General features: G+C 33.8%; 1 protein-coding gene across 14 annotated transcripts in view; it reads right to left on the bottom strand.

Annotated features, from left to right (window-relative positions):
- LOC100619412 (contactin-4) overlaps positions 1-21,668 on the bottom strand; it is a 1,170,520-nt gene that overhangs the window by 648,041 nt on the left and 500,811 nt on the right. The window lies entirely within an intron of this gene.

Raw genomic sequence — 21,668 nt, 5'->3', positions numbered from 1 at the left:
CAACATTTTTATCAATGATTTGGTGAAGGTAAAGAAGGCATTCTTGTTAATGTGTGGATGATATTAAGCTGGAAGGCATAGTAAATATATTGGCTGACACAGTCAGGATGTGAAAAGGGCTTGGCAGGTTGAAATAATGGACTGAAAATAATAAAATAAAACTTAATATGCATGAATGTGGTATTCTAAATAAGAATACAAAAATAAATTTCAGAAGCACAAGACATGACCCATTAAAATTTCCTGAGAAAACATGCTTTGAATTTTGAGTGGACCCACAAATTTACCATGAATAGACCACTATAATCCATATGTTCACTTAAACTCTTCATAAAAATATGAGGTCAAATCTAAGCAACAAATTATAATTAAGATACTACTATCTACTATATTAAATATTGGGGCAGGGAAAGAGAAAGATGGCCTTCAAAGAATTAAGATATTCTCTGACCTCAAACATTTTTTATAAAAGCTTATAACTCCCTAAGACTTCAGAGGATCAGAGGATTTGCAGAAAGATTAAAAAAATAAAAAGTAACAAAATCAAGCACAAATCTTGTTTTGATCTTTTTTCTGCCCAGTAGATTAAAATTAGTTAACACGCTTCACCGGTGAGCATAGTCCTAAAACAGGCACCATGTGGAGATTAAGACTACCTTTGAAGACAGTCTCTACCCTCCAGTAATTTAACATTCAAGATAGAAAAGGAAAAAAAAAGACCAAAAACACTTGAAGAGATATGATTAAAATGAAAAGATGTTAATTGTTCATTGAGGTCAATTTGGTCCAGTTGTACTAGCCTGCTCACATCTGGAAGAATTTCTTTCCAAGTCAAAGGGATGCTTTATTTTTAGTTAATCAGCAAGTCTTGAATCAATTAATTGATTAGTCAATAAATGTTTATTAAAGCAGCTACCAATTGCAAGGCATCTTGTTAGGTTCTGAAGAGGCAAGTAAAAGGAATAAAACAATTCTCAGTCACAAAGAGCTTGCATTCTAATGGGGAGAGAAATAAATACTAAGATTAGATATAGATAGATTGATAGAAGGATAGTCTGTGTGTATGTATATATGCACACATATGTAAATGCATACTGTATAGAAATATATAGACTATACATACACTTGCACACATATATTTGTGTATAACACATATTCGTATATACCCAGCATACATATGAAGCTAATAATGAAAATATATGTAAATTAGATAAATATAAGGTCATTTCAAAGATATGGTACTAGTAGTTGGGAAGAAGAGTTAAGAAGAAGAATTAGGCTTCATGAAAATGATGTGCCTGAGCTGGATCTTAAAGAAAAAAAAAAAGACTATGAGAGGGTGAGGAGGGAGTAATATAAGATATTAGAGATGCTCATTCAGTTAAATGGTACTTTCCTTTCCTTCATTTTTTTTCCTGGGTCCATCATTTAGTAGCTGTGTGTTTATAAATACTTCTCTTTTTCCCCTTCTAGCCTGAATTTCCTTATATACAAAACAAAGACATTAAAGCATATATTGTTTTCCTCATAGAAATGCTGTGAATCGTTATCATTGTAATAATTATCATCATTTTTCATCATTTCATAGATTTAGATATTAAAGAAATTTGAGAGGTTTTCTACTCCTATCCATTCATTTTATAGAACATAGATGTAGAGCAGGAAGAAAACTCAGGGGTTCTTAACCTGAACTAAACAAGCCCTCAACTATTTCTGGAGAGATTTCAGAGAGTCTATAATGTGTATGGGGGCAGGGGGAATGCATCTTTATTTAAAGTAACCTTTCATTAAAGTAAATATTTCCTCTAATTTGTAAAAAAAAAAAAACAACATTTTTTTAATGAGGAGGGGCCCATAGACCTCAGCAAAGTAAAAAAGGAACACACACACAAAAGTTGAGTTCCTGATGTAGTATATATATATATATATATATGTGTGTGTGTGTGTGTGTGTGTGTGTGTGTGTGTGTGTATGTATGTATTTTTTTTTATTAAAACCCTTACCTTCTGTCTTGGAGCTCCAAGGCAGAAGAGTGGTAAGGGCTAGGCAATGGGGGTCAAGTGACTTGCCCAGGGTCACACAGCTGGGAAGTATCTGAGGCCAGATTTGAACCTAGGACCTCCCATCTCTAGGCCTGGCTCTCAATTCGCTGAGCTACCCAGCTGCCCCCCTGATTTAGTATATATAAAAGGGAATTCTTTGTTCTTTTTGAGTTTACACTTGTGAAAGAGAAGTGTAAAATCAAAGAGAAGAAAGAATTCCCTTTTACATATACCTCTGTCAATTTAGACATTAGCCAGCTGAGGATGAGGGATAGCATGACTTGTCCAAGATCACATCGATACGAGATAAAGGAGACAGTATTTGAACCCAAGACTTCTGATATCAAGTCAAATGCTGATCTCTGGACCAAAGTCCATTATTACCATCATTTAATGAGGCCATTTATTAGACCTAATACTCTTTGAGAGCAGTTCTTCAGAGAAGAAAGCAACCATGAGAGGGAAGAGGAGTAAATGAATCCATGGGAAGTCATTAATAGCCAGCCCCTTTATGAGATTATAGTATGCAAGAAGAGCTATCAATGTGACAGTGAGAATGCTAGAGTCATTACACTAACAAAGATGTGATCCCATATTAGTACTTCCTCTCTAAATATATAAATCTAATGGAAGAAGAAACACTTATTAGGAAATTGTTTATTCTGGCCTTTTAGGACAAATTACTTTAATAGGCATTTTGTAGATGTGAAATTGAATGATGATAATGGAACCAATAGGACATCAACACTCTAAATATATATATACTTTACCTTAGTCTCATTCAATGTGTGTGTGTGTGTGTGTGTGTGTGTGTGTGTGTGTGTGTGTGTGTGTGTGTGTATGTTTTCACGGGGTGTTTGTATTACTGATTTCTATTCCATGGAAGATAGTCTTATCTCTAACATGATGGGGATCACTTTGAGGAGGGACAAATTTTTGTCTTTGTCTGTGAATGGAAGGGAGGAAGAAGGACATATTAGATAAGGAAAGGTGGGAAAAATGACTGTTTCCCAACCTTATGATTGCATTATTTGCCTGATGAGATGCTTCCCAGCATCCCCTTGTTTTCAACCTCTAAAATCTATATCCTGGAAAGAAATATGTTTCTCCCAGTATCATCAAACTATAATAAAATTTAAGGCATTTCTTTTTTAAGTGACAGAAAAACTATCTTCATTTGTGCTCATTAGGTATGGGTGCTAAATGTCTCTTTGAAACTTGCTATTCTATATTTAATCAATATTAGATGGTCTCTTCCACAATAGACCTATTCTAATTTTCCCAGAAGGGGTCCAGAAGAGCTGAAATGCCGAACTAAATAAGTGCAAGCTATGGCATACCCCACCAAGCAGTGATGGCTTTCTGTATTGGAGAAGCGAGAGACAGTGGCTGCTGATCTCCTCTGCATCTTGTCTCAAACCACAACGTGACTTTGTATTTACTTCTACATGTTTCATTTTTACTAATCCATGTACATGTTGGTTCTCCTCAGTAGACATTAGTAAGCTTCTAGAGGGCAAGGAACTTTTCCACCCTTTTTTTAACCCTTTGTAATCCCCAGGGCTTAACCTGGTATTTGGGACAGAAAAATCACTAAATAAATGCATATTAAATTCAGTGAATGTTCTGTTTGAGCATGAATCTCTGGTTGATGACATGGTGATGAATTAATCCTTTGGTTGCACTATCCCATGAAATTATTAAATGACCTATTTTTATGTTTCAGATTAGGTGATAAGTGGCTAAATCTTGGCAGTAATAAGGATCAAATACAACATTCATTCCCTTATTCAACAAATAGTTTGTGAACCTACTCTGTGTAGAGCTCTGGGTTATGAACTGAGAGTGACATAAAGAGGTATGAAATACAGCCCTGAAACCAATTATACCTCTATGGCATGGGGGGGGGGGTGAGGGAGAGTACTGGTGAACTTAGAGTCAGAAAATTTGGTTTCAAATTCTACTTCCTGTGTTTTGCTGTTTGAGCACTGTCAAGCCACTTTATCTCTTCACTTTCATCTGCAGAATGAAGATAGGAATACCTTGACTGCATCCCTTGTGGAATAATTGCTAAGAAAGCATTTTATAAGCTCCAAAGAACTTGAGCATTTAAGCTATCATCTATTATCTTGTACATAATGTACCCTTAATAAATGGTACTTGGATTAAATTCTACCACTTTTCCAAGTCAACTAAAACTCTGGGGAAGGAAACTGATTGCTTTTATCTGGGAAAACAGACTTTGCAAACAACCTTCTATGGTTGCTGGCTGTGTGTGCATTTATATTTTCAATATTTACCTTCTTTTTCAATAAGAAAAAGATTCCCTTTTAAGATGCTACATTTCTTCAAATAAGTATTTAAATATATTGATTTGAATTTTAAGAGGTTTCTTGGAATTCTGGATCAAAGACTTGTATTCTAGTTAGGATGACCTAGGTTCAATTTTTGTCTCTGAGAAATAATACCTTTTTAAACTTTGCGTTCAAGCTGCTTCATATAGTAGGCACTTTAGTAGATCAACAATTATTATGTATTGTTAATGGAGTTTCCTCCCAGGGATCTCCCTAAATCATTAAAACTGTAATTCTAGTCTTTTAAAAAATTATCAATCAACAAACAATTATTAAGTACCTACTATGTGCCAATGGATGTGTTAAGCCATAGGGAATATAGAGACAAAGAAAGTTAATGCCTGCCCTCAAATATCTTCTATTGTTATTTTACACACACTTGAATGAATATTTATTTGTGTATATGTATATGTATGTATGTATGGGTTGCATCTGCCTAGTAGATTATAAACACCTTGAAGGAAGGGATTTTTAGGTTTGATATTTTACCAGCTGTTTAAGACAGTCATTCTCTGTCTTTACACGAGTGCTTCAGAGGGTTGGAACTATTCCTCTCATACTTCATTATTTCGTATACCACATTTATTCTTTAAGCTAACATTTTCTTTTAATGTTTTATACAAATTAAATCTATAGTTCCCAGCTGAAAAATACATTCTGAAATTTAAGCTATTTTCCATACTAAATATCATACTTTGGTGTGTGACTATAGAGTTGAATTCCTGATTATAATGTGGAAAGGTTAAGCCATTTTAACAATTCACAGAGGTTGCCTATCATCTTTTATTTCTACTCAGAGTTTTACCATAAATGAGAAAAGAAAAAAAATGGGTCATAAAAACAGAATTCATTGAAATTCTCTTAATCCCCTAAAAGAAGAGAATATACTTCCTTGCACAGTGTAGTTACTTAATAAATATTTATTGAATTGAATATTTGCTCAATTGCATAAGAGAAGGTAAATTCCTAAAAGCCAAGAAAATGGGGGTAAGGAGGAATCCAAGAATTTTTACAGAAATATTAAGGATTGTCTACAACAAAACAATGGACTAAATCCCTTTGTGTTTCTAAAAATGATGGACATTTGGTATCTCATAGGTTGTGACTTGGATTCTCTTTGACATTTATCATCTGGTCAAGACTTAGGTAACCAAATGATCTCTTTTAGTTCTAAATCTATTACTGTATGTTTTAAGTATTGTGACATTGTTCATGGGACTTTTCCTCCACTGGTTCACATCATAGCCTGCCTGTAATTTAGTAGATGGTTTTTGAAAGTCACCAGGACTGGGAAAAAATTCTTAAATTTCTATGACCAATACAGTGATGATAACCTAGCTATGCTGGTACTAACAGACAATCCACAATCAAGGCTGTACTAGCTTCTTACAGTTCAGTAGGAATTAATAGAATTTGCCCTGTACTGGTGTAGTCTTCAAGAAGGCAGTAATCTCCATTCCACAATGAAATGTAAAAGTAGGACATCAGAATATTGTAAACATAGTGGATATGTTATCTCTCCCTTGAAAAGGGTTTTAAATCTTTTGCAGAATAATAAAAAATGGTAAATGATAGAGGAAGAAATACCTGATATGTATCCAGCTCTTTTGTTAATTCTGTAACTTCCTATCCACTTTGAAGTCTGTACCATCCATTATTTGGTAGACATTGTATAAAAATATTGAGATGTTTTAACTTTTAATAGCTTTTATGAGTCGAGAGATAAGGGAAGAGGGGAGGGTGGTCAAGGGGGAAAAGGGGATCTGATCATTCAAAGATTATTAAAACATTCCCAAGTGGAGTCCCCAGTGGATATTTTACCCCAAACAAAATGAATCTACACATGCTAAGGTGGAAAATATTTCATTGCAAAGCTCACAACAAATAACAATAAAAACAACAACAGTTCTATCATTGATGATATTCAGATATTTAATTTTTTATTTTTATAGTCATTTAAAAATAAATGAGTTATCCTTTCCTACATCCTTCAGTAGGTTTGTTTATGCATGATTCTAGACTTGCCATTACAATCCCCCCCTCAAAGGACCTCAGTGCAACTTAGATAAAATTATATTAATCCACTCTTGTTTCCGCGAAACCTGGCATCTAAAATCTACCTAAAATTAATTTTAAGGAAGTGATTTGGTGCCAACATAATTTCTATTAGGAAAAAGAAGTCACTTTACTATGGACACAATTTATCCATATTTTATCAAGATTGTGGAATATAGTAAAGGGAAGACTGAATTGGAAGACAGAAAGCCTTATTTCTTGATTCTAGCCCCTAGCAAACTTATTTATTCAAGCCCCAGTTCTAACATGTGTAAAGTAAGGTTAATAATTCTAGACCTATTTTTCCCTAACATGCTTCTCTATTGATATTTCCTTTTTAAAAAACATTTCTTTCAACATTCTTTCAAACTAGATCATTGGAAACGTACTACAGTCTGCTGCTTGCCAACATGATATATCACACCACTTTCCTTAGGTACTCAATAACCTTAATCCCTTAGAAATTATAGTGTTCTAAAAAATACATATCTAAAATATCATCAGTGAAGTATTTGTGTGGGAAAGGTAGGACTTTAGAACAGGGGTCAGTTTGGTATTGCTAAAACTAAAAATGAATGTTCCAAAATCAATCAATCCCAGTTTTCATCCTATAAAATTCTGAGCTCAAGTAATTGTGCATCTGTAGTGCCTGTGGAAAATATGTGTACTGATCCAATAACTTAATGAGTGGGTCATTCTTTTACACATCGTATTCTAGATAACAAGCATTTCTCCATCCTTTTATATTTTTAAAAATATTTAAATTGTTAGGCTTTTCTCTTTGGAATCACTGAGGATTTCACTGTGAGGGCTTTGTAATGTTCCTGGACTCGGTGCTAGCCACATATCACAACCGATAAACAAAAGTATTGGGATGCTCACACTATATATAAAGTTGCTCATATGGGATAACCAGTAGTTCAAAGATATGATGACAATGATGGCTAGTATTTACATGGTAAAGAGCACTGTACATATAACTCATTTGATTCTTAAAACAGCCCTATGAGGCAGGCACTTTTATTATCCACATTTTTAAGATGAGAAAAATGAAATATATTGAAATTTTGACTGACCCAGTTTCACACAGATAATGAGTCTCTGAGACAGGATATGAAATCATATCTCTTCTGACTACTACATGTCCCAGTCTCTACATACCAAGCCATGTCGATACAGATAGACGTGGAGAGCTGGAGTGCTCCTTTGGTACCCCCAAAAAGTAAAAGAGTTGGAAAACTATGGTATGTTAGGTTGATCTTCTCTTGAGTATCTGAAGAAGATGGTTAAGAATCAGAGAGTGAGCAGGAAGGAAATCTGGATTTTGCTCTTCAGCTTACTACTTCTATGATTTGGTCAAGTTATAATGTCTCCAGGTGTGTCTTTCAATATCTGAAAAATGACTGAGATGAAAGACATCATCTTTATAGTCTCTTCCAGCGGTCCATCTATAGTCCCATGATCATAAATGATATAGATTGATAACAATTTGAATGGTGAGGATGGCAATACCCATAAGATTCTAGATCAATTGAAATATTGAATTATAGCACTCCTTCCATGCCCCAACATTTCTTTAAATTCAGTTAAATAAATGTATATTAAGTGTATGCTTATATACAAAAGGAAATTCAGTGCTAACTATAGGAAAGTGGGCTATCCTTAGAGTCAGGCAGATCTGGCTTTAAAAGATGAGTCTGATTCTGAATTACTCTGGGATTCAGAACAAGTCAGTTAATTTCTCAGGGCCCCCAGACAACTGTCTAAGACTATGTTTTGCAAAAGTTCATGCTTTATAAAAGACAAGAGAGCTTTCCCAATGGGATTAACAAATGAAACATAGATAAAAAAGAAAATACAAGACCCAGTGATAGGTAGGTATTACAGAAAAATGGAAATAATTAAAAACAACAGCAACAACAAGGTTACCCTCAAAGAACTTGAGAACTTGAGATTCTGCCAAGGGGATTTAGCTTGTATGTAGATTAGTGGAATATAAAGAAATAAATTTAAGACAGAAAGCACAATGACAACAAGGGAGTGTAACAAGGATAAACATCATGAAGGAAATGGCAGTCAAAGAAGGGTCCTAATAAGTAGTGATGAGAAGGAACTGCATTCCAGTCATGGAATGCATTTCACACATTATCTTGCTATAGTCCATTTCTACATGTAACTTATAACTACTACCATTTCCACCAGCACTAGAACCACCATCACCACCAACATTACCATCACTATCATTATCAACATCATTATCATTCTCTTTTTTTTCTCATCCTTATCATCATTTTATTTGTTATTGGGGTTTGTGTGTGTGTGTGTGTGTGTGTGTGTGTGTGTGTGTGTGTGTGTTTTGGTTTTATTTTTTTGCCAGGAAACACTATATTTAATTGTTAGGGCTACATATTTTAGATAATTGTGATAGCTGTATTTCAGAGGCAAGTGATTATAAAACATGCAGCTTGGCTAATGCCCAAGCAGACAAGTCAGTATTAGGGATAATTATAGACAGTTTAATTGTTTTTGAAGTGTTAATTGGCAAGGTACATACAAAAAGGGAAGGAGGAAGCCACTAAATGTGTCTTCTAACCTGTGCTGGCTTTTCAAATGTGCTAATCATAATCTTATTCTTTGTATTCAGATACAAGCCTGCTAAGGCATAATTTAGAAGATACCAAATTTATTTTCATGAACAAATATAACCTACTTATACATGTCGTTTTCTTTTGCAAAATTTAATCTGCTGCTAAATGTAGATAGTGTTCCTTTCCAAATACATGGTAAGGCAACTTGTAGTCAACATTAAAAACAAAATTAAAAAAAGATAAAAGAAATAGTTTCTAGTACATTCATTGAATTATAAAGTACAGAGGTAGCAAAGGAATACCAATTAGATAACTAAAACTAATTTCCAAATTCCAAACTATATTTCCAGACTGATTTAATGTGAGTCCTACATTCTTGCCAAGCTGGTCTATTTGATGTTAAGTATTCAAAATATACTATATCCTACTTTTTTGCCTTCTCTCAGACAGCTCTGCATGTCTGGAATCCTCTCACTCCACACTTCTGACTCTTGAAATCCCATCACAGCTTAGCTTTTTGGCTCCTATAAGAAGTCTTTTTTTGTATTGCCTCTATTTATTAGAGTTCCTCCATTTTTCTAAAATTATTTTGTATATATTTTGCATATAATTTATTTCTACTTAGCTGCATAGTCATTGCTTCCCCTGGTTAAATTAGCAAGTATGAAGTATCTTGACATTGTCTAGTCTGGCATGAAAACATCCAGGGAGGGTGATTCCTCTCCTTCACAGGTATCCTTTTCTGTTTCTGAGTTTTAGGAATATATTCCTTATTAGAGCTTACCTCTATCTCCTTTTAATGACCCTAGTTCTGAACTTTCTTTTTCCATTTGATAGCCTTTGAAATATGGAAAGATATCAATTATGTTCCATTAACAGCACAGTTTTTAAACCCTTTCTTTCTGTCTTAGAACCAATACTGTGTTCTAAGGAAGAAAAGCTGTAAGGACTAGGCAATGGGGTTTAAGTGACTTGACCAGGGTCACACAGCTAGAAAGTGTCTAGGGTCAAATTTGAATCCAGGACAGCCCATCTTCAGGTTTGTTTTGCAATCCAGAGACACCTAGCTGCCTCTTAAAAAAAAATTTTTTTTTGCAAAGGTCAGGTATGTATGATGGGAAATGTTTTGTCATGGATAGAGAACCAATATTAGAATCAGGATGACCACCCAACTCCCTTCTAAAATACAATGACTATTTTATTCTGGTCAAGTAGTTACACTTCTTATGCCTTGGGCAATCCTCTATGATTATAAAATGAAGAACAACTATTGCTCATTTGAGGTGGTAGAGGGAGTTTCCTTATGTGAAGCTCTCGAAGCCAATGAAAGTAGAGGTCCAGACCTGAATGTATAATAATATAATGTAGTATAGTATAGTATAGTATAGTATAGTATAGTATAGTATAGTATAGTATAGTATAGTATAGTATAGTATAATATAACATAATATAATATAATATAACATAATATAATATAACATAATATAACATAATATAATATAACATAATATAACAATATTAGTATAGTATAGTAAATTATCTCATTTTTTATCTTTATATCCAGAAGTCTTAGTGACTGACATCTAGTAAGTACTTAATGAATGGTTAATACAGGGGTTCTTAACCTGGGGGCCATGAACACATTTTTAATATTTTTAGAATAGCACTTCAATACAATTTCTGTTCTTTGCCATCCTATTATTACATTATTCATTTTAAACATTGTTATTATAATATAATATAATAAATATAATATACTTAATATAATATAATAATAAAAATGGTTCTCTGTGTGTGGAATATACTATAACAAAGCAAAATTTGTAATCCTGAGAGCATACTAATGAGAAAGGAAAGAGGGGGTCTGAAAGGATTACAATATTAATAATGATGACAAAATAACTCATATTTTAATATACTTTATTAATTTCAAAGCATCTCATTTTGGTATGTGTTAATCATATGATTAAAATAAATGATCAAGTGGCTAAAGCTATAATTTCTTTGGTTTAGGGGAATGGACTGGGAAGCTTTCAAAAGAGTTGCCTGGTGCCACATTAAGAAACATACCCAGCATCATTTCAGAGGGGCAGAGAGTGAACTTGGATTCTTAGCTCTGGGACTGGCTTGTTAACAACCAAGTCATATTACCTCTTAAATTAATATTAAATCATTACTATTAATAAATGTTCTTACAATAAATATGAGGTTGAGAAGGATGCTGTGAGATTCTAATAAAGTGTATTTGATTTTTCTTTTTGGTGTTCCATTTTCTTAATATGCTAAACCTAAGTACCCCTGCAAATGAGCCCCAGTTGATCCACATTTTATAGTCTTAGAGGACTACCTGAGACACTAAGAAGTTGTGAGATTTTAATAATTTTTTGAATCGTCTTTATGGCATTCCTTTTTCTAAATGTGTGAAATTGAACATAGTTTCTGTCTACGGGAATTTATTTTTTGGCTAGTCTTTAATTGTACTTGTGAACAAGAGACCTGCTACAGTGTGAAGGTAGTAGCATAATTGGGAAACAGAAGATCCTATGAACCAGATACAGTGGCATTTCTTGCTGAGAGAACATATGACAAAAACCAGTCATGTCCCAAAAGCCTGGCAAACTGATTCTACTCCTAAAACACGTCAGAGCACCTCCAAAATATTTGCATGGTATTCAGAGATTCATGGTACACAGATGGGGAAACATACGTTTGGATTTGGAGATCTCCAAAGCTGGCCATTGTTTGCCCAAACTGGAAGCTGAGTCTCGATTCTTACAGACTTCCCAGACTCCCTTTCTGGTCTGTTTCTTTATGGTTATGTCTGTGAGCAGCACCAAAAAAAATTGTTTCCTTCAAGTAAGGTTTATCCCAACAATTTGAACTAAAAATTAGTAAAAACCTTTATTGGTGTTATTGATCCCTTTTGAACGTGCTCTGTAGATAAAGCCTATGCCTAGCTTAAACAGTTTTTCAAATGTTTTCAATCCAAAACAAATTTTCAAATATTAATACTTTTTAGAGATGATGATGATAATAAATCCTAACATTTATATAACAGCTTCTCCATTGCAACCCTATTGCTAAAAGGCAATATTGTGTGCTCCAAATAAGTTAAACATCCTATCTCTTTGGATCTAATGTCTCCTCCTTTTTAGAATTTCTACCTTCCTTCAATGCATGTTTGGGTGTCCCTTCTACAGAAAGCATTTCCTGAGACCATTCATAACTACTTTTTCCCACTTGACATTATTTTGTCAATATATGTGATTTTATTTTATTTGCTTGGCTCAGTACATGTTGTCAAGTGAGATAACACTTCGTAAACTTTAAATTGCTCACTAAATATTGGCTTTATTATTTGTGTGATTATTATAATTATTTCTACTACATCCAATACGTTCGACCAGAAATGAATTGAATTCCCCATCTAAAAGTAAATGCCTGATTCAGAACTCAAATTCACATCTTCAGATTTCAAATTCTGTACACCTCTTTGCTTCTGAGACTCAGGATATCTACTGCTTAGTGAACTAGATAGACACACACAGTTTAAGAATAATTTTAAGGCAATCAAAACAGAGTGAGCACCAAATTTTGCATGAATTTATGCTGGGTCATTTCCCAGAAAAACGAGATCAAAACCTGGCCCTTTACTAATGTAAAATATAGACTTGAAAAAATATGCTATCAGAAAATTTAAGCTGGAAGGGACCTTGCAAGTCTTCTGATTTATCCACTCCCTGACATTTTGCCCAAGAGGAAATTTAGATCTGGAGAAATCAAATGAATATGGGCTATATAGAGAAGTTAGGTGTTTTTTTAAAAACAAACAAACAAAAAAGTTTTCTTATTGCCTAGCACAGTGCTACATGGAAAAAGGACTTTTTTTAATTTAAAAAATAATAGTGGATAGTATTTATATAGTTTTATGTTTTTCAAAGTCTTTACATGAGTGATATCATTTAAATATTGTAGCCATGTCATTTAGTGGATAGAGTGGACTCAAGAACACATAACTTCAAAGAAACTTTTTAACTGAATGGCCCTAGACATATCCTTTAACCTCTAGGATCTTCGGTTTATTCCTTTATAACATGGATTTAATAATTGCATCTTCCTTTTGGTTTCAAACGTGAGGAATAAGTAACATCCAAAATGCATTCTATATGTTAAAATGTTCCATGAAAATAATAATAATAATTGTTATTATTACCTAGTAAACCTGAGAAAAATAAAAATTCATTCATTTCTCTCTCTTTCTCTCTCTCATCTATAGAGATATACATAATATATGGTATTGCAAATTCTTTCATGTTCTTAACTTTCAACAGTTCTTAATTTTCTTCCAACCAATAATTCAAGTTTGCATTAATCAAGTATGTGTATGTATGATTTTCTAGTGTTCCACTTCTGTTATAAAACTTTATTGGTATTGTTTCTGTAGCAATTATTGTTTTCAAATGATTTTCCTTTGGGAATTTAATTTCTTTAAGTTGAAAAAGTAATTATCCCTCCAATTTTCATATACTGCCCTAGGTGGCAGTAGATAATCATAGACTGCATTAGATCAAGCCTAGCTAAGAATAAAAGGCTAGTTCAAGTTCAAATTTTACCTATATGCACATTCCTAAATGAATGTTAAATTGAATTGTAGGATGAAAGAACCAGAAGAAAAATACTTAAAAGTTCCGGGAGGATATATGGATATGTTCCTTTCTGCCTTCAACAATTACTTTTATTTTTTCATTCCAAGGAAAATATTTCAATTTCTCTTTTTCATAAATATATAGTTGCTATACTTTATCCCTCATTGAATTATTGAACATAAAGTAGGAAAAAAAGTCACAAAAGTCTTTTTTTTTATTTCATGGTAGAATGTTTTCCACATACCACATCTGACTGTTGATAATCATCTTCCACATGAATGGCCAAGAGATTCTTTCAAGGTAATTTAAAAATAGATTCTCTGTTTCAGCAAATTCTCCTGTTTATTTTCTGGCCTATAAATGGGTTTTTTATTAAGCAGCTGCTCCTACTGAGTTTAAATGCCTCCTTCCTCTCTGATGAGTATGGCATATGATAGCCAAGCATTTTCAGACAATGATGTTATAGACAGTTTTCAACTACAACCCTGCAAATTGGCTATCCCCAGAGGATCGGGCCTTAAACAAAATAGGCCAGGGATTGTTGAAATCAGTCCCTGAGCTCTGTAGAAATTGGACAAGTTCTCTCTTGTTCGCCTTTCTGTTTTCATCTTGCTTTATTGGAAGGGGAGGAGTCTACAAAGACTGCAAAATGTCAAAGAACACAGAGATATAGTCATAGGGGACAATCAAACCAAACTTCTAATTTTTAAAGATGAGGAAACTGAGAGTAAAAGGGTAAAGCTGTGTTAGAGAACTCGTGAGAAACTGATGGGGAATTTGAACTGACTTATTCTTCACTCCAAACACAGTTTGCCAGATCACCATTATTATCATTAAGAGTGATGACACCATCAGCAGCAGAATTATTGGGAGGGATTTATTAAGCATTTACTATGCAGTAGGTATTGTGCAATATCTGCTAGTATAAAAAAGGCAAAAAAACAAGATTTCCACCTTCTTGGAATTTAAATTAAATTAAAAAATCAAAATTTTTAATTTAGAAAATTAAATTTAGGAAATCAAATTTAAATTAAAAGGCTACAACAACAAACCTTCACTGAGTACTGACTCTATCTAAAGATCAGGAAATACAAAAACAATAGTGAAAGAGTTCTTACTTTAAAGATATTGACATCATACTGAGGATGTACTCCATGGAGATACAGAGCTATCTATGTACAAGGTGATTTGAGGCATGAGAGGGTTGATTGAACATTTCTTGGAGGGACTGGCTTCTGAGCTCTATCATGCATGGGATTTTCTCCCTCTTCATCTCCATCTCCTCCCTTCCTTGGCTTCCTTCAATTCCCAGCTAAAACCCCTCTTTCTACAGGAAGCCTTTCCTGATCTCTCTTCATTTGGTTATCTTCTCTCTGTTGACACTTTCTAATTCATGCTCTCTACAAATGAACAAGCTTCCTTGTTCATATTTGTTTGCATGTTATCTTTTTTTATGAGAGTGACTCCTTGAGAAAAGAGTCTGTCTTTTAATTTTCTTTTAATTCCATTGCATAGCACAATGTCTGGCACATAGAAAGCTAAGGAAAACAAATAAACGTGTTTATTGATTGACTGACTAGGTCAGGGTGAATTGAAGTATCCTAATAACCTTAAAATAAAAAGAGAAAATTTTTAGAAAGGTATGAATTAGTTAGTGGGACTCAATTATTGTTTTTTTTTTATTTTTTAGGGGGGTATGATATATTGAGTTTGAGATATCAATACAATAGTCCTTTTGTGGATGTCAGTGTGTTCCAATGTAGAATGCAATCCCTTCTCACCTTAAAATTTAAAAAAATACAAGGAAACTTCCAAAGGTAACATTTTCCTAGCTGGGTCTTCCATAGCAATGGGTCACCATGTCCATCCTAAAATTCTGTCTAACATGTAAAACCAATGGAATTGTATGTCGGCTATGGGAGGAGCTTGGAGGTAGGATGATTTTTGTAATCCTGGAAAAATACTCCAAATTAATCAATTAAATAAAAAATGTCTGTCTAGGATGGAAGAGAAATTCAAAATGGGTCTTTCCTTGTCATAGTCTTTGAGAAGATACCATGATAAGTCATTAGAATAGATATTATTAAGGAGAAGTACATATGAATAATTAAGGAGAATACATATAAATAATTGATAAATTATTCAGTTTGATTTTTTCAGATCACGACTGCCTCCCCAACCATTAATTTCCCATCTCTCCTAGTCCAAAATGGAGCAGTATCTCAGTTATTTCAGCTTTTCATTTCACAAAGGCTTTTTATTGCAGTGTATACATACATGCATACACAGACACACTCAGATTATTTTTTTTTCAAATCAAGCAAAAATGGGTTGAAAAAGCTATATGTAATAAGACAAACTTTTCTTGGTATCAAAATATCTTCAAATAAATGGGATGATTTTTTTTCATTCTAAAAGAAGCCTTGAAGTTGGGATCAAAGGAGGTAGGATTGAATGTGAGATCTCTCACTTAATATCTATGTAACATACGAAAGATAATTTAATATGTTTAGGTCTCAGTTTCCTCATCCCTGAGAATGAGGAAGGGTAAACCTGTGAACTTTCTTCTAGCTACAAATCCATCATTGTAATGACTATAAAATGGTGTGATCTTGAATTATATTAACTCTAAGTTAATGTTCGGTTCAAATATTTGATGATTTTTTTCACATGATGGCAATTTGATTGAAAACAAATAGAATTCCATCCCCGTGTTTTTTTTTCCAGACAAAGGGGCAATGACTCAAAACTAGGTGAGATTATTAACTCATGGAAAGATAGAATCAAGTCTTAAAACATCTTTATAGTTTAGAATATTGAACTAAATCTAATTACATGAAATTTATTTGAGATACATGCCGGAACATAGAGGTCATGATATAATATATGTGAAATTCATTAGAACAATTAAGCACATATTCTGAGAAATTATTTTGTTGTGATTTTTGCTAGACTATATAGTTCTTTTTTAATTGAAAATGTTTATTTAATTAATTAATATAAAATATTTTCCATGGTTACATGATTTAGATGATGTATAGTTAGTTCTATCTATAGCTTTAAGGTTGAGGATTGGAATGAATCTTATAGACACAGTAATAAATGAGGAAACCAAAGCTCAGAGATATCATGGGATTTGTCCTAGATCCCATTGGTAAAAATGGCAGGAGTGAAATTTTATCCTGAACTTCTGATTCATAATCCAGCATACTTTCCACAATAATTGCACTACTGCACTCTCAAAACGTTCAGCAACTCCTAACTACCGTCCTCCAGCTCATTTCCCTTTAGATAAAAGTGTTCTTGGTCCATTCATGTCTGTATATGCTGCGTCTTCCAATGACAAGCTGGTAACTCAAGAGATCCTCCTGAGGTTTTCTGTGAGTCTGTGTTATGGAAAGAAGGGGACTGTTGTTGCATCTCTACATAATGAACCACACACAATGCTCCATTTTGAGAAGGTACAGGGACTCTTAGGATAATAACTCTGGAACGGAAAAGTACTTTTCAGAGGCATTTTAATTCATTTTTAGAGATGAGGAAAGCTGAGGCCAAAGGAACTTATGTAAAATGTTCAAAGCCATACAGTTAATATCAAAGGCAGTATTTAAATTCAGGTCTTCTCATTCTAAAGCTAGTGGTTTGGTTTATTTATTTTCATTGTAGTCTATTTTTTTCCTTTGGAAAAGAAGGAAGCTTTCTTAGATTTTAAAATGGAATATAGGTACACTGATCTCAAATCCCAAACCCATCTCCCTCCCAATGATTAATGGGAGGTCATGAACCAGAGTCCAAGAGTCATACAGGATGGACAGTAATCCCAACGTTACCTGATTTCTGACATGCTGTTTTAAAAATTCCACTACTATATTTATAATCTCTTTTTGAGAAATATTGCTGGTGCTCCCTCTCCCCTTATTGGAATAGTTCCCTTTAAATATCTGGTCTTTAAAAGTTTTTCGCATTTTAAAATGGGATTTTACTCAGAGTTCAAATTTCAATGAGAATGAATCTCCACATTTATAATGAATGTCAGTTGGAAGATAAAATTCAATTTATGGAAATTTACTTCAGAGCCACCTTTTCAGAAACACATCTGCTCTGTCATGTAAAAGACAACCATGCCTGCAAATAAAATACAATAGACTATTTAGGTCCAAGAAATATTTTAAGGTCATTTGTCACTATGCATATCAAAGATGGCAATTTTCTTTTCAGAAATATTGCAAAACTAAAAATAAAATATTATTTATAATTTCTGTTTAAGTTCATCTCCATTTTGAATTTTGGGGTATAATTTTATTTGATAGCAATGTGTCATTCTTTGGTTCTGTATTGGGAAATCAAACATGCAAAAGTATGAATCTAAAAAAAAAGAGATATAGAGATACCAACTGAATAGTGTACTCTCATGTTAGACAATATATGATACTCAGTGCTGCAATAGATCATACTAGCCTGAGACAGAAGAAATTACAAAGTCCATTTCATTGTCAAAGGGTCCCTCAGTGGCAAATGCTTTCTGTACAAATTCTGCATTTAATCTTCCTGATTTTCTCTTAAGCAGAAATAATGGCATTTGCTTTGATTAAAACATATTTCAGATCAAATAGGATTGTCCAAAATCAATTTTCACATGTACTCTTTAAGTCCATTGCAGTCGAAGGGTAGCTACTTTGGCATTCATCCTCAGCTGCATTCTTCACCACTTATCTCAAAAGAACAAGTTTTAGGAAAGACATAGTGCTGAAGCAGAAAAAAAAATAAATTAAGGGAAAGATGCCCTGAGCAATCCTGAGGTCACCTGTTCAAAAATAACTATAGCATGGTCAAAGTTCTACCTTCCCCATGAATATGCACAGGGGACCATTAATGAAGTAGAATATACTTGCTTTAAGAAATTATCCTTTCATTTGACCTAATTGTACTGAAATTTTAAGTCATTCAGTAGAAACAGTATGGTATCACCATAATTAAAATAATAACTGACTACTATATAACATTTTGAGGTTCATAATGTTTTTTAAATACTACTTATTCCTTTACCCAAGGCAAATCAATTAATCCTTCCCAATCTTCAATTTACTTTCAAAAATTGTTGAGAGAATCAAATGAAATGAGCTAAATAAAACTTTACATAAGTTTACAAGGCACTTTACATACATTTATTTCATTTGATCCCTAGAGCAATCCCAGGAGGTGGTTGCTATTATTATTCTCATGTAACTGGTGAAGAAAACTGTTGTTCAGAGAGGATAAATGATTTATTTTGTATAATGGAATATAAGTATCTTAGGTGAGATTCAAAGTCAAGCTTTCTTGGTGCCAAGAACCACCCAAGTATAGTGGAAAGAAAATAGATCTAAGAGTAAAAGGACTTGAGTTCCCCGGCTTTGCCTCTTCTGAACTATAAAAACTTTAATCGCAAAATTTAAAAATGGGAATAAAATGCCTACTGTGAAGATTGGATTTAGCTATCTCCTGATTGTAACAATGAAAGTTCTTAGCTCTTCCTTTATTGGGAAGATTGAATTGTATTTTTAGATTTTAATCCCCAAAAGGTGGTAACTCAATATTTGGAGTAGATCTACCCATTTTACTACAAAAAGGTGTTAACTAATTACAAAAGGTGTTAACTAACTACAAAAGGTGAACTAACCATAAAAGCTATAACCAACCACAAAAAGGTGTGAACACCTATTTCATGCATAGAGTGGGAGGTCTGTGGCCTAGGTGTGAAAGAGTGGGCAGTCTTGGAGAGGAGCATCTGCTGTGATTGGTAGTCATGAAGTTTAGGGGAGGTGACACAGGAGAAAAAGGTCTTTCAATAGAGGAAAGAAAGACTGAAGAGGACAGTCAGTCAACCAGGCTTGGAGTGAAAGATCAGTCACTTGGAGCTGGAGAGAAGGCAGACACTTGAGGAGAGAATGGAAGACAGACACTCGGGCTTGACTATGGAACTGGACCCCTGGAAGAGCTCATTCAGAAGACCTCAGACTTCTTTCTTTTTAGATGGTCACAGTTGGTGAGTAAAAGGCTGACTTAGTGACCCCACCTTTCTGGAGTGGCATGAACCTCCAAGAAATGCCCATCGTCTTGAGACTCTTTTCTCTGATTAGAGCCTTAGAATTTCTACCTGGCTCAGAGGAAGCCGGAGTTTTCTCTCTCTCTCTCACATTCCTTAAATCTTCCTCGATTGTAAATAAACTATCATAAATTCCATTTAATTTAGTAATTCAATTTGCAATTCAGAAATTAAATCCCTGGTAACCACCAATTGATCTATCCAATCTCAACCACACACACACACACACACACACACACACACACACACACACACACACAAATTACCACTACACTAGTTTACATTCCTGTCCTGAGGACCCCATGAGATAATGCATTTCACAAACTTTGAAACTGTAAAGTGCTATAGCTATACAAATGATTATTAATGTGGTGCATTCTGTTTATGAAAGAACTGCATCATTTCATTGATTAAAAATATTTCCAGAAAATCATAAGTAGCTGGGCTATTTCAATTTTGGCTATATTTCAATTTCTATTTCACTTTTTGTAATTTTATTGGTGTTGGGGACTCATCACAGAAACTCTTTCCACCAATGCAGCTTGCTATCTCTTCTGCAAATTTAAGTCATAGTTAGGGACACATAGGTACCATGTATGAGACAAGATCAAGATTGATAGCATGGAGATGGTCAGTGGAAGAAGGATGTGAGTGGAATCTGCCTTCTGAAGCCCATCCTTACCATGTTGGCAACTGTAGCAAGGGAGTATTTTGGAAACCCCATTTTTCAGAACATTGAGGGAGGACAATTTCATCCTAGGAAATGAAATGAAAAATTCAAAGAACACTCAAAACTACCAAAATGAGAGGAGTTTCATTCTAGAGAAAGGGTAGACCTGTCAGAAGACTGAATGATTAATCTAAATTTTCATCAATGATGATGACTGGAATGTTGAATAAATTGGGAAAAATCACATAACTTTTAGAGTATAAGAAAAAAAATGAGGCTAAATAGCAGTGCCAGCCTCCACTCTATTTAGATTATTCCAAATCAGTGAAGATAGTATATGAAGAAAAACTATCATGTGGCAAAGAAAATATGAGTACATAACATTGGGGAATGCCTGAGAACAACTAAAATCTGTGCCATAGAGAAATAATGCCTATAAGAAATTCAGAAAAAATCCAGAGACTTCTCTATGAAGTGATACAAAATTAAATAAGTAGAACTGAAAGAAAATAAAAGTTCCAGTATAGCTAATACAGCATTATAAATAAAAAAGATTATTAAAAGGAAGTTAAACTGAGTATCTTTTAAATCAATAATGAATCATATATGTCTTCAAATGGCAAAGAGGATGAAGACCACTAAGGCAGAATATAATATGTTATTAGACACAGTCACTGAATTCAAATTTTGTCTATTTTTTTTCTTACCAGAGAGGGTTCAATCTGGAAGGAGTTGCATTTCTAGAAAAGTTAGTGCTATATATAAAAAATATATCAGTATTACAACTTTATTTTTAGAGTTAAAAACTCATATTTCTTCTCCCAAGGACTCAGTTTCCCTATTATAATGAAGGGATTAGAATGGATAATATGCTGCAAGGAAAGAAACATTGGTTTCTCAGTCAAAGAACTGGATTGAAATTCTACCCAGATATATTTTTATGTGACCTTGGGCAAGCCACTTAACTTTAGTGAGACTCAGTTTCCTTATCAGGAAAATGAGATAGTTGGACTAGCTGGAATCCTTAGGTCCCTGCCAGCTCTAGATCTATGATCCTAAAGCCATACAAGTCTCCAGTGATAAATTCCTGGAAGGTGGGGACTGTTTCATTGTTTGCTTTTTAATCCTCAGTACCCAGCACAGTGCATAAAAATAATGCATGCCCAATAAATACGTGTTAATTGATTAATCAATTCTATTGCATGATAAATGGGAAGCCCTCATAGCA

The sequence above is a fragment of the Monodelphis domestica genome, chromosome 7, assembly GCF_027887165.1.
Source record: "Monodelphis domestica isolate mMonDom1 chromosome 7, mMonDom1.pri, whole genome shotgun sequence".
In the NCBI taxonomy this organism is placed as follows: domain Eukaryota; kingdom Metazoa; phylum Chordata; class Mammalia; order Didelphimorphia; family Didelphidae; genus Monodelphis; species Monodelphis domestica.
Note: the sequence above shows the minus strand (reverse complement) of the source record. Positions and strands in the feature narration are given on the sequence as shown.